The sequence below is a fragment of the Triturus cristatus genome, chromosome 9, assembly GCF_964204655.1.
Source record: "Triturus cristatus chromosome 9, aTriCri1.1, whole genome shotgun sequence".
In the NCBI taxonomy this organism is placed as follows: domain Eukaryota; kingdom Metazoa; phylum Chordata; class Amphibia; order Caudata; family Salamandridae; genus Triturus; species Triturus cristatus.
The window spans coordinates 1,248,764,275-1,248,778,577 of NC_140592.1; positions in this window are offsets into that span (position 1 = coordinate 1,248,764,275).

Here is a 14,303-nt window from a genome sequence, read left to right on the forward strand (position 1 = left end):
AGTGCTGTGAGAAATGGAGGATGAAATGACGCAAGTTGTTACCCACATTAGATAGGATGCATGAGAGGGAGTGATGTCCGGATGTGTCCGTGATTAAGCCTGGGCAAAGCACTACGCTACGCTCGTGTAGTTTGCGAAGTTCGTGCTACTTCGCACTACGCGAATTGCACGTAACACAGTGCGAACACACGTAGCGTAGTGTTGCGTAGTGCTGCGGTCATTTTTTGCTTGCTCGTGGTCCTCAACGTCAAGTTGGCAACCGCGAGCAAGCAAAATGACATCCCGGCGAGACTTTTTCCTTGTTCGCGATCAGCAACATCAAGTTGGCGATCGCGAGCATGGAAAATAAACCTCCCGGCGAGATTCCCAACGCGAGGAGGTCAGGTCTCTCATTGCGAGTGGTCGCGTTTGCTCGCGACCGCTCGTGATGAGAAACTACCAGTTCGCGTTGAGAAAGCTGCAGCTCGAGTAAAAATCTACTCGAGCAGCAGAAAACTACAGCTCGCACTGTGCAAGATGCCATTTTCAATGATTGCACAGTGCTGGTTGCTTGTCCGCACTGTGCAATCATTGAAAACGACATCTGGCACAGTGCGAACAAGGTACTACGCAGTTTGCGAAGTACTACGCGTAGCTCACGTAGTGCACTTTGCGCAGCACTTCGCGAACTACGCCCAGGGTTATCCGTGATTCATCTCGAAGACAGCTACTTGGTGAGGATGAAAGCTGGCTTTGATCAAGGCGATGAAACGGGATTTAACACAGGTAAAAAGGCGATGGTCAGGAACCTTTGTCTTATGGACATTTTTAATTCCTTAAAGGGAATGGAGAGGGGCACATAAGGCTGTTGCTATATATTGTGCAACTGAAAGTGACTAGAGAAATGGAGAAGTTTTCAAGGGAAGAGGGCATGGGTAGACAAAACATCAGGATGTTAGGAAATAGATGCAGATTTTTCGCAATGACGATATCTGAAGGACGTGGATTTATATCTGATACAGCTACAGGGTGCATTAGCGAAAGCACTGTAAGTGATGTGTGGTAGGTAGGTTAATATTTGTAGGTTAGATGTAGTGGGGTTGGGACAGAAAATCACCTTTTAAAAAGGGTTTTCTGGGTGTCGGATTTGCAGGATGTTTTACGAAAAGAAGAGCTTCATTGTATTTTGGGGTGGGGAAGTGGCCTGGAGGTGGGGAGAAGATAAGGGTTGGGAAAGTTGACATTTCGGTAGGCAGGAACTTGAAGGTTTGTATGACTAAGAAGTTGAATAAAGTTATGAATGTGGCAGTTGAGTTAGGTATGTTTTTGGGTTGTCATTTAGGGGTGGGGCTGGGGGAAGGTGTAGGTTACACTAATGTATAGCGAGGTGTTCATTTACTATGCACTGCTTTGTACCAAGGGTTGATTTGTTGTAATGTGCACCTACTTCATTAAAGAGCCTTTTTCACACACAATTTACGTATCGGTCAGAGTAGTTTTTTGGAGTGTGTCAACTTGCCCAAGGGGGCTTGGGTGGCAGGCAGCTTTTGAGGTATTTCTGCCCTTGGTTGTTTGGGAAGGTGGTGCAGTGTGGCTCGGCAAGGGAAGGGACGGAGTCAAAGGGGTTAATGTTGTGTGACAACACTGTAAGGTTGTAGTGTAGGTCCTATTTCCCTTATAGGCTCTGCGCATTGGAATAATATACACTATAGTTTTTGCATAGGACTAAGGTCAGTATGCTCCTATCGAGTACATTAAACTTAATTACTTGTGTGTGCCAGCTAACTCAGAGGTCACCAGAAACTTCTCGAATGAACAAGAAGGGATTAGTTTCTGACAACCGCATAAACATGACAACTTTGTTTCCCTTAGAATCGGAACGCGTCTCAGAATCGTGGAAACAATCGATAACAGTTTCACTCAGTCAATCGTGCATGCTTAGTTTCTCCAGAGGTACACAGAAATAGATAGACGGGCGTTTCACGAAAAGGATTTATTGAACAGTCTTGTTTCTTGTGTAAGAGATATGAGCTGTTACAATCATTAGACATTAAGCAAGATATAATATGCACAGCGTAAGCAGTAAGAAGAAATAATACTGCAATAGCATTGTCTTTTAGCTATGACATATATCCATATATACATACATAAATAACACAGGCTAAAAAGTGAATACTCATCTGATGCTTCTAAATAGTTCTACCCCAGTGTACCGAACCTAAGTGTAGTACGAGGTAAGAGGTAGGTGCTGTTTTCTGTAGTATGGTATATACTAAGTTTAGTATGCCAAGAGTCCCTCTAGATTCTTGTCAGCTCCATACCTTTAGAATGAGAGAGGTGGGAATCTCTTTCTGGGTCTCAAACTAACACCCCGTGAAGGCAGTCAGAACATTGGAAGCTGAATTCTCTGCGAGCAGAGATGACAGCGTCTGGTCAGTGCGTCAGGCCGGGATATGGTCTCTTCCGAACTTGCCGTGGCGAACCATGCAGTCAAGTTGTGCAGTGCTTTGCCATGGTAAGGGAAGGTATATTTATACCTGGAAGGTGTTTAGGAATGCTAGCATTGACGTAAAGTCGGGCAGAGGAAGACGTCATGGATGAACCCCTAAGGAATAGTAGTTCATGCATAATAGATGAGTTATTGGAGAAATCAATAATCCTAGCTAGGGAAAGTCCCGTCGGCTTAAGGGTCTGGTTTCTAAGAACTCGTGGGATGGACGGATGTAGGTGACCATGCCTGAATTTGGATAGCATGGCTAATGCCTAAATAAGGACTGGGATTCTCATGCCTAAATAAGGGCAATACGAATTGTGCCTATATAAGGACATGATTCAGGGAAACCTATATACGGGTATCTAAATAGAAACACAACAAGGTCACCTTTATCAAAAGGATGACACAGTGGTTAGACTACGAGTTGTGCAACTATCAGTTGTGCAAAACGAGGCCGCTCACCTACTACCTGGGAGTCCGAGGCTCCATTCAGCGGGCAGGGGTTGACAGATCTTCACACGCTTCTCATTGCCCAAAGAATTTAATTCATTTCTCTGTGCATCAACCACAGAGCTATACATGGACAAGGTCTGTCTATCCTATGCCAGTTTGATACCCCCTATGTTCCTAACAGGTCACTCAGATCTATCAACCTAAACCTGGTTACCATCCCGCTGTCAAAAGAGCTAAAAGTGGAGGACGGTCCTTAGGTTTCAACTCGGCCGAACTTTGCAATTCTCTTCCCTTGGCTATCCACGCTACAGACAATGAGTTGCGCTTTCGGAGAGCTCTTGTCGTCTTCTATCCTTGGCAGTGTAATCTCTCCTAACTAGTGCTAAAATGCTTCCGGGTCACCATGTGCTTTATAAATCCTTTAGACTTAGACCTTCTGCAGGGCAGTTTGGGGGTTCCACCTGCCCCCACCCCATTATTATAGGGTGGGGGAGTTTTTGTGTGGGGAGCAGTGCACATGCCGAGATGAGCCAGGTGTGCAAGATAAGGAAGCTTGTGTTGGGGCATTCACTGCTTGTCACTGATGTGCAGGTGAAAGTTGGGGCGGGTTTGTGGGATGTTTAACCAGCAAGAAGAAGTTCATTGCATTTTGGAGTGTGTGAAGCAGCTTGCAGCGGGTAGAAGAAGGGGGGGTTGGGGAAGCTGACATTTCAGTCAGCAGAAACTTGAAGTTTTAGATTGTTCAGAATAAACAGATGCAGGGGTTGGGGAGGTGCTAAGCAGTTGGGTTGTGTATGCTTTGGGTGGTCATTTGGGGGTGGGGATGGAGAGTACATTTAGTATATGTAGGACTGCCCGATGGGGAGCTTCTTTCAGAGTAGGATGAGCTGCCATAACTCAACCACACCCCCCCTAGTGGCCGAATCTGGCAGTGATATCCTGAAGAATGAGGCCAGTTCAAGCTTTTTTGCTAGCATGGATTTTAGTTTTCAGAGCATCCCTGCCACTGTCTCCTCTATCCCTGTGGAGGTTTGAAGGAATATGCCAGGTTCTTAGAAGTAGCCCACATCTCTTACCGGCCTCCCTTGAGAGTGAAATTGGTGCTAAAGGCTTTGGAAGTGATGAATCCTGGCATGGCAGGAGCCACCGAGCCCCTGGCTCCTCTGCTAATGAGCAGCAGGGCTGTCGGAGTGAGAGCGGCTCTGTGCATCCGGCTCCCATATAAATCCTTCTGAGTGTGCAGCAGGGGACGGTAGAGGCCTCGCTGCGTCACTGAAGCAAGCTGCTCTAAATCAGTGCTGTGCTCGGTGATCATCCCTGCGCCATTATAAACAAGAAGGCGAGAGAGAGAAATGCCCCCGGGGGACCATTCAGTGTCAGTGTAAGTGCTTACAGTATGGCGGAGGAATGTACTACTCTACTTTTACAGATACCGGGCAGCTCACTACAACTAATCACAGTCACTCAGGCCTGCTACTGCCAGAGAGGGAGGGCAAGGGGGGAAGATGAGAGGAGATGAAAACAGCATGAGATGGGGGCTGTCAGCTCAAGTGTTTACAGTAGGGTAGGAGAATGTAAAACTCTACTTTTACAGATACAGGGCAGCTCACTGCCACTTATCACAGCCACTCAGGCCTGCTACAGCCAGAGACGAAGAGTGGTGGGGGGAGATCAGAGGAGATGAAAACAGCATGAGGTGGGGGCTGTCAGCTCAAGTGTTTACAGTAGGGTAGGAGAATGTAAAACTCTACTTTTACAGATACAGGGCAGCTCACTGCCACTCATTACAGTCACTCAGGCCTTCTACTGCCAGAGAGGGAGGGCAAGGGGGGAGATGAGAGGAGATGAAAACAGCATGAGACGGGGGCTGTCAGCTCAAGTGTTTACAGTGGGGTAGGAGAATGTAAAACTCTACTTTTACAGATACAGGGCAGCTCACTGCCACTTATCACAGCCACTCAGGCCTGTTACAGCCAGAGAAGATGGGTGCGGGGAGGGGGGTGGGAAGATGAGGGGAGATGAAAACAGCAGAAGGGAGAGCAGGGGGCTGTCAGCTCAAGTGTAAGGTAGGAGAATGTACTACTCTACTTTTAGAGATACCGGGCAGCTCACTACTAATCACAGTCACTCAGGCCTTCTATTGCATGAGGTGGGGGCTGTCAGCTGAAGTGTTTACAGTAAGGTAGGAGAATGTACAACCCTACTTTTACAGATACAGGGCAGCTCACTGCCACTTATCACAGTCCCTCAGGCCTGCTACTGCCAGAGAGGGAGGGCAAGGGGGGAGATGAGATGAGATGAGATGAAAATAACATGAGATGAGGGCCGTCAGCTCAAGTGTTTACAGCAAGATAGGATAATGTACAACCCTACTTTTACAGATACAGGGCAGCTCACTACAACTAATCACAGTCACTCAGGCCTGCTACTGCCAGAGAAGAAGGGTGCAGGGAAGGGGGTGGGAAGATGAGGGGAGATGAAAACAGCACAAGGGAGAGAAGGGGCTGTCAGCCCAAGTGTAAGGTAGGAGAATGTACTGCTCTTCTTTTACAGACACAGGGGAGCTCATTGCTACTTATCACAGCCACTCAGGCCTGCTACAGCCAGAGACGAAGGCAGGGACATCTTAAGGATTTTGGGGGCCCTGGGCCAAACATATTTTGGGGGCCCCTGTTCAGAACAGCTTTGAATTTATGAACTAATTTGAGCCCCTGTTTCCGCTTCCTCAGCTGTGTTAGCGATCCAGTTTACATCATAGGCATTAGTCTATATATTTCCGATGCAAATGGACGCATACAGCTGACAGCAGTAGGATTTTGTGTTTCATGCCCTGCTACTAGGTTTTAAATACTTTTAAATTGTATATGTGTGGCTGAATTACTCTGTGCTTTTTAACAATTTCTCCTACATATGCGCACTTGCACTTTACTTGATCCTGCTTGCCTACACCTCCTTAGCTGCTCCGATTCGCATCTTGCTTTTCCTCCAGTCCTAGTCCGCCGCGGCTGATACGCCGATTGTGCGGAGGGCTGGGGCTACTATCGCGCTCCTCACTTCCGCCCACGCAGTTCCTACTTCCTCAGCTGCGTTGGCGATTCAGTTTGCATCATAGGCATTTGCCTATATATTCCCAATGCAAATGGACGGCCATGTTGCCCAGTTCCCCGCCGGTAAGTTTCTTCCACTATATTACAATAGGGAAAAACTGCTTAGCCTTAGGCGGCTACCCTTATGTCAGTGTACAGCGGCTGATCCGAGCTTGGAGGTAGACGTTCGATGCAATAAGTGCAACTGTTCTCTCCTCTAGCCCAGGAAACACGCACCCAAGATCATCCCATACAACAGTAAGTGTAAAAACCAAAAGAAAACAGAGGACCTAAAGGCCACCCTTTTAAATTGTCGCTCTATGCAAATGCATGAACCACACATTTATGACCTACTTTTAGAATAACAGCCTGATCTTTTATTTCTCACTGAGACCTGGCTGTCTGAAGCCTCCAATCCTACTATCACCTCGGGTTATAAAATCCTTAGGAGGGACCGACCGAGTGGGAAGGGGGGCGGTGTTGCCATAATTTACAATCAAAAACTAGACTGCTCTCCCATCCCGATGGAAAACATCGAGGGCGCAGAGTCCTTAGGCTTCCACTGTACATTATCCCCCCATCATAGCAAAGCTGTTTTTCTGATTTACAAACCTTCCGGTACATTTGGAAATGTTATTACCACGTTTAATACAGCTACCACCTCCCTGGCCTTAAAATACAACAACTGCCTTATTCTGGGAGATTTCAATATACAAATGGACAATGGAAAAGACCCTCAAACAAATTCCTTGTTGGAGACGCTGCAGGCCAGCAACATGCTTCCATCTATTTCTTCGGCCACCCCTGAGAAGGGCCATACCCTCGACCAAATCTTTCATAACTTTGATATATCAGTAAGCCTACCTCTTCCCCTGGTCTGACCACCTCCTATTAAAATTCGTCATTCCCAACTCTGCCACAGCCCCTCGGACTAACTCAGGGGAGAGGGTCCCTAATTACAGGACGTTCCATAAAATATCCATTCCAATGTTAGCAGACGCCCTCGGTCGTTCCTCACCGGAGCTGTCTGGCTGCCCCGACTCGGACGCCCTCTCAATAGATTCATGGCTCCGAACCAACATTGGTGCAGCGGTACCAGTTGTTTCCCGCTTCTCAAAGAGGTCGGCCCCACCAGCTCCATGGTTTAACGGTTCCCTCAGATCTAGCAAAAGAAATTGTAAAAAAATATGAAAGAAATGGCGTAAATCCTATCTACCTGAGGACAGGAAGGTGTATAAAGACACCTTAAAAGCTCATTACATTCTCGTGAAGGCAGCCAAGAAAAGCTTCTTTCAAACCAAGATAGAAAATGCTCAAAATTAGAGTAAGGAAATCTTTAGCATGGTTAAATCCTTTACCCCCTGAAAGCCGGCATAAAGGAAGGGCCATGATCGCAAGAATGGTCTAAGCAAAAAGCTCAATTCTTCCACTAAAAGATCTCCGTTATCCAACAAGCCTTCACTAACATCTCATAGGAAGAACTGACCTTCTACCTTAGTTCTAATAGCAACTTTCTCCTCTTGGATCCTCCATATTTACTAACTTTCCCTGAGTTTCAGCTTGAAGAGTCACTGACCCTTCTCCAAATCATTAAGTCTGGCTCTCCTACCGACCCATGTCTAGCGAATATCCTGAACCTATTAGCTCCCACAATAAACCCAACGGTAAACCAGCTCTTTAATGCTTCCCTCTCCTCGGGCAACATGCCAAAATTATGGAAGAATGCTAAGATTCGTCCTTTGATAAAAAAGGCTAATGCCAAACCGACGGACCCTGCCAACTACAGGCCAATCTCCCTTTTTCATGCCCTGTCCAAAGTATTAGAGAAGCATGTAAACAAGGCCCTCCAAAAACGCATTGAAGATGGGAAGCTCCTTCATGAGTTCCAATCCGGTTTTAGGGTTAACTACAGTACGGAGTCCGCTCTGCTGGAAGTGACTGAATTTCTCAAGGGTAAGCTGGACCAGGGAGGCTAGGCTGTTCTGATACTGCTCGATCTGTCGGCGGCCTTCGATACGGTCCCACATGAGTGGCTCCTGGTGGGACTTGCTAACATCGGCCGGGGGGGGCCACCTTAACATGGATGTCATCCTTCTTGGCAAATAGATCTCAGGACATCTGGCTCCCCCCTTTCTCATCCCCTGTTCGGGCCATGAAAGTAGGTGTCCCTCAGGGCTTCATTCTCAGTCCTACCCTTTTTAATATATATCTATCCCCCCTTGCATTTCTGGTAGAGGAAGAGGACGTCAAACTTGTTTCCTATGCTAATGACATTCAGCTGATTTTTACATGTGAAAAAGGAACCAACTTTGACAGGGCAATGATTAGGTCTTGCCCCACAAAGGTACTTTAACTGGCTTAAGACCAATCAGCTGAAGTGCAATCCTGACCAAACTGAAGTTGTTTTATTTGGTAATCCCGAAACGCCTGACTGGAGCTCTTGGTGGTCAAAAGATCTGCTGCCCCCACCCACGGAAAAGGAGAAAGTCAAAAACTTAGCAATTGTCATTGACAAGACACTCTCCATGCGCTTTCAAATCCAAAATCTAACTGGCGCTTGCTTTGGCATACTCCAGATGTTAAAAAAATTCCTGCCACTGTTACCATTCGAGAGTAGAAAGATTGTGATGCGGGCTCTGGTGACATCAAAGCTTGACTATGTCAACAGCTTGTACCTCGGTCTTCCCATATCCCTTATCCAGCGCCTACAAGTGGTACAAAACACGGTGGCCAGAGCCATCCTGAGACCTAAACCCAGATCTAGTATGACCCATATTCTTAAGTCTCTACACTGGTTCTGCATAAAAGAACGGATCAACTTCAAAGCGATGACCATCTTCTTTAAAGCTTTCCACGGCTTAGGAGCCGGCTACCTAAATAAGCGTGTTAATCGCTACACAACATCTAGATCCCTAAGATCTTCCAAGGTCAACCTGGCCATCGTGCCTAAAATATGCCATGCCCGCACTGGAGGCAGATCCCTCGGCTTTCTAGGTGCAACATTGTGGAACAGACTCCCTGAGTCTCGGAGACTAACCATAGACCTATCTCTTTCAGGAAGAACTTAAGAACCTGGTTTTTTAATAACTGATGGGTCTTTTACGCACGTATTCCTCTCGCTGTCACGCGCCAGGACAATCTAGTCTGAGTGGCTGCGTGCTTTATTAAATACACTATTTAATTTCATTAGGTCCCTGGCAGTGCAAAGGAACACTCATCCAAATTCTAAGGGCCTTATTTATGAGGCCTTGCTTAATTAATGTGCCATGCTGTACCCTATTTACAAAGTGACGCATCTAGGCAGATGCGTCACTTTGTAAACCCCTGCACCACATTATACCTGTGCCAGGTATATTGTATGCAGGGTGGGTGTTCCCCCGCAAAAAGACCCTTCGAAGTGGCGCATTGAAATCCATGAGAAATCAGTGCGCCACTTCTAGGATGGCATTGCGTCAATATCTTACACCTGCCTCATAGCAGGCGTAAGACTGATTCAGGCCCTTTCACATGGGGCTTGCCCCATGTGAAAGGACACATTGCTGGAGTTGCATCTATTTTCGGACCCCAGCAATGCATCACTTTTGCGCCTACAGATACGTCAGAAATACTGACGTATCTGTAATCCTTGCGACATGATGCATCATGCAGTAAATATGACGCATCCATCATGTCGCAAGGAGGGCGCACTAAGAAGTGGTGCATCCCTGTTTTCACACAGCAATGCATCACTTCCCATAAATAAGGCCCTAAATGTGTTTACATCTACTATTCAGGGATAGTTATGTGTGTTTTCAATATTGTAGCACAGCAGCAGCTCACCAATATTACTGAGAATAATCTCTGTGACGCTCTCCCATTTCTCATATGTTAGGCCTTGTTTTGATCTAAAAGAAACTTTTTTTATGTATATTGCATGAAACATAAACACATTTCTCTGCAAAATGGCTGTACTAGACTCTCACAAATCAGGTACATAATCAATTAATTAAAGGAAAATAGTATTTAAATCAATCTGTTAAAGAAATAGTCAAGGTCATTAGGACAAAACTCTGGAGAACGGAGTTGACAGTCAGGGGGCCCCCTGAAAGGCTGGGGCCCTGGGCCAGAGCCCACTTTGCCCATGCATTAAAACGTCTCTGGACGAAGGGCGGGGGAATATGAGCGGAGATTAAAACAGCATGAGATGGGGCTGTCAGCTCAACTGTTTACAGTAAGGTAGGAGAATGTAAAACTCTACTTTACAGAGACAGGGCAGCTCACTGCCACTTATTACAGTCACTCAGGCCTTCTACTGCCAGAGAGGGAGGGCAAGGGGGGAGATGAGATGAAAATAGCATGAGATGGGGGCTGTCAGCTCAAGTGTTTACAGTAGGGTAGAAGAATGTACAACCCTACTTTTACAGATACAGGGCAGCTCACTGCCACTTATCACAGTCACTCAGGCCTGCTACTGCCAGAGAGGGAGGGCAAGGGGGGAGATGAGATGAGATGAGATGAGATGAGATGAAAATAGCATGAGATGGGAGCTGTCATCTCAAGAGTTTAAAGTAGGGTAGGAGAATGTAAAACTCTACTTTGACAGATACAGTGCAGCTCACTGCCACTTATCACAGTCACTCAGGCTTGCTACTGCCAGCGAGGGAGGGCAAGGGGGAGATGAACGGAGAGGAAAATAGCATGAAATGGGGGTTGCCAGCCCAAGTGTTTACAGCAAGATGGGAGAATGTACAACCCTACTTTTACAGATAGAGGTCAGCTCACTGCCACTAAGCACAGTCACTCAGGCCTGCTACTGCCAGAGAGGGAGGGTGGGAGGGGGCAGGTTGGAGATGAGGGGAGATGAAAACAGCATGAAATGGGGGCTGTCAGCCCACGTGTTTACAGTTAGGTGGGAGAATGTACAACCTTACGTTTACAGATACAGGGCAGCTCACTGCCACTTATCACACTCACTCAGGCCTGCTACAGCCAGAGACGAAGAGCGGTGGGGGGAGATGAGCGGAGATGAAAACAGCAAGAGGCGGGGGCTGTCAGCTCAATTGTTTACAGTAAGGTAGGAGAATGTACATCCCTTCTTTCTACAGCCAGAGAGGGAGGGTGCGGGAGTGAGAGGAGATAAAAACAGCATGAGGGGGGATTGAAGACTGTCTGCCCATGCGTTTACAGAAGGTAGGAGAATGTACAACTCTTATTTTTTTTATTTTTTATTTTTATTTATTTAAAAGGTTTTATATAGCGCTGGCTGGACCGAGGAGTATCAGAGCGCTTTACATGATTAGGTAAAAACAGAGTTTCAATATAGCTTTTTTACACATAAGTCAGAAAACAAGGCATACAATGGTTTGTTTAAAATGAGGTAAATGTTAACAACTATGTCCTAAGTCTAACAGCATATCGAAGATGAATAGGCGCGGAAGAAAGCAAAATGTAGTTATTGGATGGGGGAAGGAGGGTGGGGGGTAAGGGGGATGGGGCGGAAGGACGTTATCTATGATAAGAAAAGGGGGATAGGTGGTTCTAAATGAAAGAGTTAGGGCAGGGGTAAGCATATATATCCAGTGACAATGAAATTAAGGACCCCTTTCTTTTCCAGATACAGGGTGGTCATTTACCACTAATCACAGTCACTCAGTCCAGAGAGGCTGTACAATAGGAGAGATGAGGGGAGATGAAAACAGCACGAGGGTGATACTGAGGATGTCAGTCTAAGCATTTACAATGTGCTGGTGGTACAACACTTCTTTTAACTATGCAGGGTGGCCCGATGCCATTAATTACAGTCTGTCGAGGCCTCCTACTTTTGGAATGGAAGGACAAGGGGAGAGAAGAAGGAAGAGGAAAGGAGCATTAGTGTATTGACAGAGGACTGTCAGCCCAAGTGAGTATGGTATGGTGGGAGAGCGCTCAAGTCTTCTTTTACAGAAAGAGGCCCCGTGACCGCAGTCAGGCAGTCTGAAAAGGGCTGCTACTGTCAGAGAGAGGCAGAACAAGGATAGAGGTGAGGGGCTCAAATGTCTGACCATGTGGCCCCACAAATGAATGGAGACATATCTTGATAGCCATCAACCAGGAATCAGTCCAAAGTATGGGGCAGAAGCACTGCTCATGGTGGCCTTGGACCAACTTAGGACCTGGCACAATGTAGGCATTGATGGTGGGATTTACTATTAGATATATCCACAGCTTTCACTATGGTTAACCATGACCTGTTACATGGTGGGATTTAAAGATCAGGCTTTATCACGGTGTTCTGCTGTTTTGAAAAACAGGTCACAATCTTTAGTGATGTCAATGTTTTGTTCCCCGTGTCCTGTAGTGTTCCCCCATGAGCAGGTCTATCTCCTAACAGGTTGTATACAAATAAGACTTAGGTAGGGGGGTGGAGCATTTAGGATAGAAATAAGTACAAACATTTTACAAGAATGAAGGTCCAAGAGTATAAGGGTGGAGTGCCCGAAGGTGCCGGGTGGATAGCATCTGGTCAGTCCAAGGTGTAGTAGTAATAGAATAAAAACAAGGTCACTGAGGTGAGTGCAATGCAAGAATTAGGAGAGGAATTTGCCCATTAGGAAGGTTTTGGCGTCCTTTTTAAAACATGCCAGAGATGGAATTCTTCTAATGGCGGGCGGAAATGAGTTCCATATTTTTGGTGAGGCCCCAGAGAACGCACGATTATAGTTTTTTTCCTTTCGAAAGAGCGGCGGCTGGAGCAAGAGGTCCCCGGGGGACCGGGAGTATCTGGCTCCTCCAGATACCATGAGTTGGCCTCAAGAGGAAGCCAGTTCAGAGCTTTCAGATCTGGTGAGATGTGGTCGAGTTTTTTAGAGCCTGTTAGGAGTCTGGCGGCAGCATTGAGGCACGCTTTTAAGTGGGCCAGGGAGATCTTGGGTAGGCCAGAAAGGGTAGAGCATCCATATTCGGGTCTGGAGATAACTAGTGCCTGGACTGACATTTTTAGGTCGGGAGTGTCAAGGAAAGGTTTTAGTTTTCTTAGATAGCTCAGGTGAAACCTGGCGGTTTTGGCCATCGAGTTGATGTGGTCACTCATATTCAAGCTTCAGGGTTATTCCAAGGGATTTAGCAGAGTAGACAATGGTCGGTGGGCAGTTTAGGGCTGTGATCGACTTAGTACATACCCGAATGTCAGGGTTGGTTTTGGGTGGGGAGATTAGAAGAATTCTGTTTTTTGTGCATTTAGTTTGAGCTGGTTGGCGGTGAGCCATTGGACATTCAACTTCAAGGCCTCATTCAGGGAAAAAATCTCCTCCGGAGAAGAGATTTTGATGTAGATCTGGGTGTCATCGGCATACATGTGGTAGGAGATTTTGGCAGTGCGTAGTACTTCTGCTAGCGGTTTGAGGTAAAGATTGAAGAGGGTAGGGGACAGGGTTGATCCTTGGGGGACTCCGACCGTAATCGGAGAGGGAGCGGAAAGGTTACCGTTGATTAAGAATCTCTGGAGGAAGGATCTAAACCATTCGAGTACAGAGTCATCCAGTCCCATTCTGAGTTTGAGCTCTAGAAGTTTCTTGTGGTTGACCATATCGAAAGCCAAGGATACATCTAAAAGGATTAGGAGACAGGTTTTGCCTTGGTCAAGGGCTTGGAGAGCATCATCCACGATGGAAAATGGTGGTTTTGGTGCTGTGACCAGGCCTGAACCCAGATTGGAAATCGTCTAGTAGGTTGAAGTTGGTGATGTGTTGGCTCAGTTGAAGTTGTACACATTTCTCCATGACTTTAGCTAGGAGTGGGATATTGGATATAGGTCTATAGTTGTCTAGAGAGGCAGGATTCAGTGTAGGTTTTTTAAGATGGGGATGACTTGACCGGCTTTTAGAGAGTCCCTGTAGAAGGGAGACGTTGATTATTGCAGTCCAAATAGGAATGATAGATTTGGAGGCAGCGGCCAAACAGTTGGAGGGGAGTGGGTCATTAAAGTGGTTATTTGGGTTTAAGGAGGATAGAATTTCCGAGACGGAATGGTCGTCATGTATTATGAAGTTGGATCAGTGCGCTTGGTTTTTGGGTGATGTCTGGGGGGGCAGTGCGGAGAGATGAGGCAGGTCCGGAGGGGGTTGGGAGTAGGTAGAGAATCTAAGTATGTTTCCTAGGGCAGTGATTTTGTCAAAGAAAACGGAGGAGAAGTCCTTGCATGTTATTAGAGATTTAGGGGTTTCTTTGGAGGTTTTAGCCAGTTTATTATATTGATGTTTGACCATTTCAAAGAGCTTGCGAGGTCTGTTCTTGGCGTTCACCTGTTCTGATCTGAAGAATTCTTTTTTTGAATT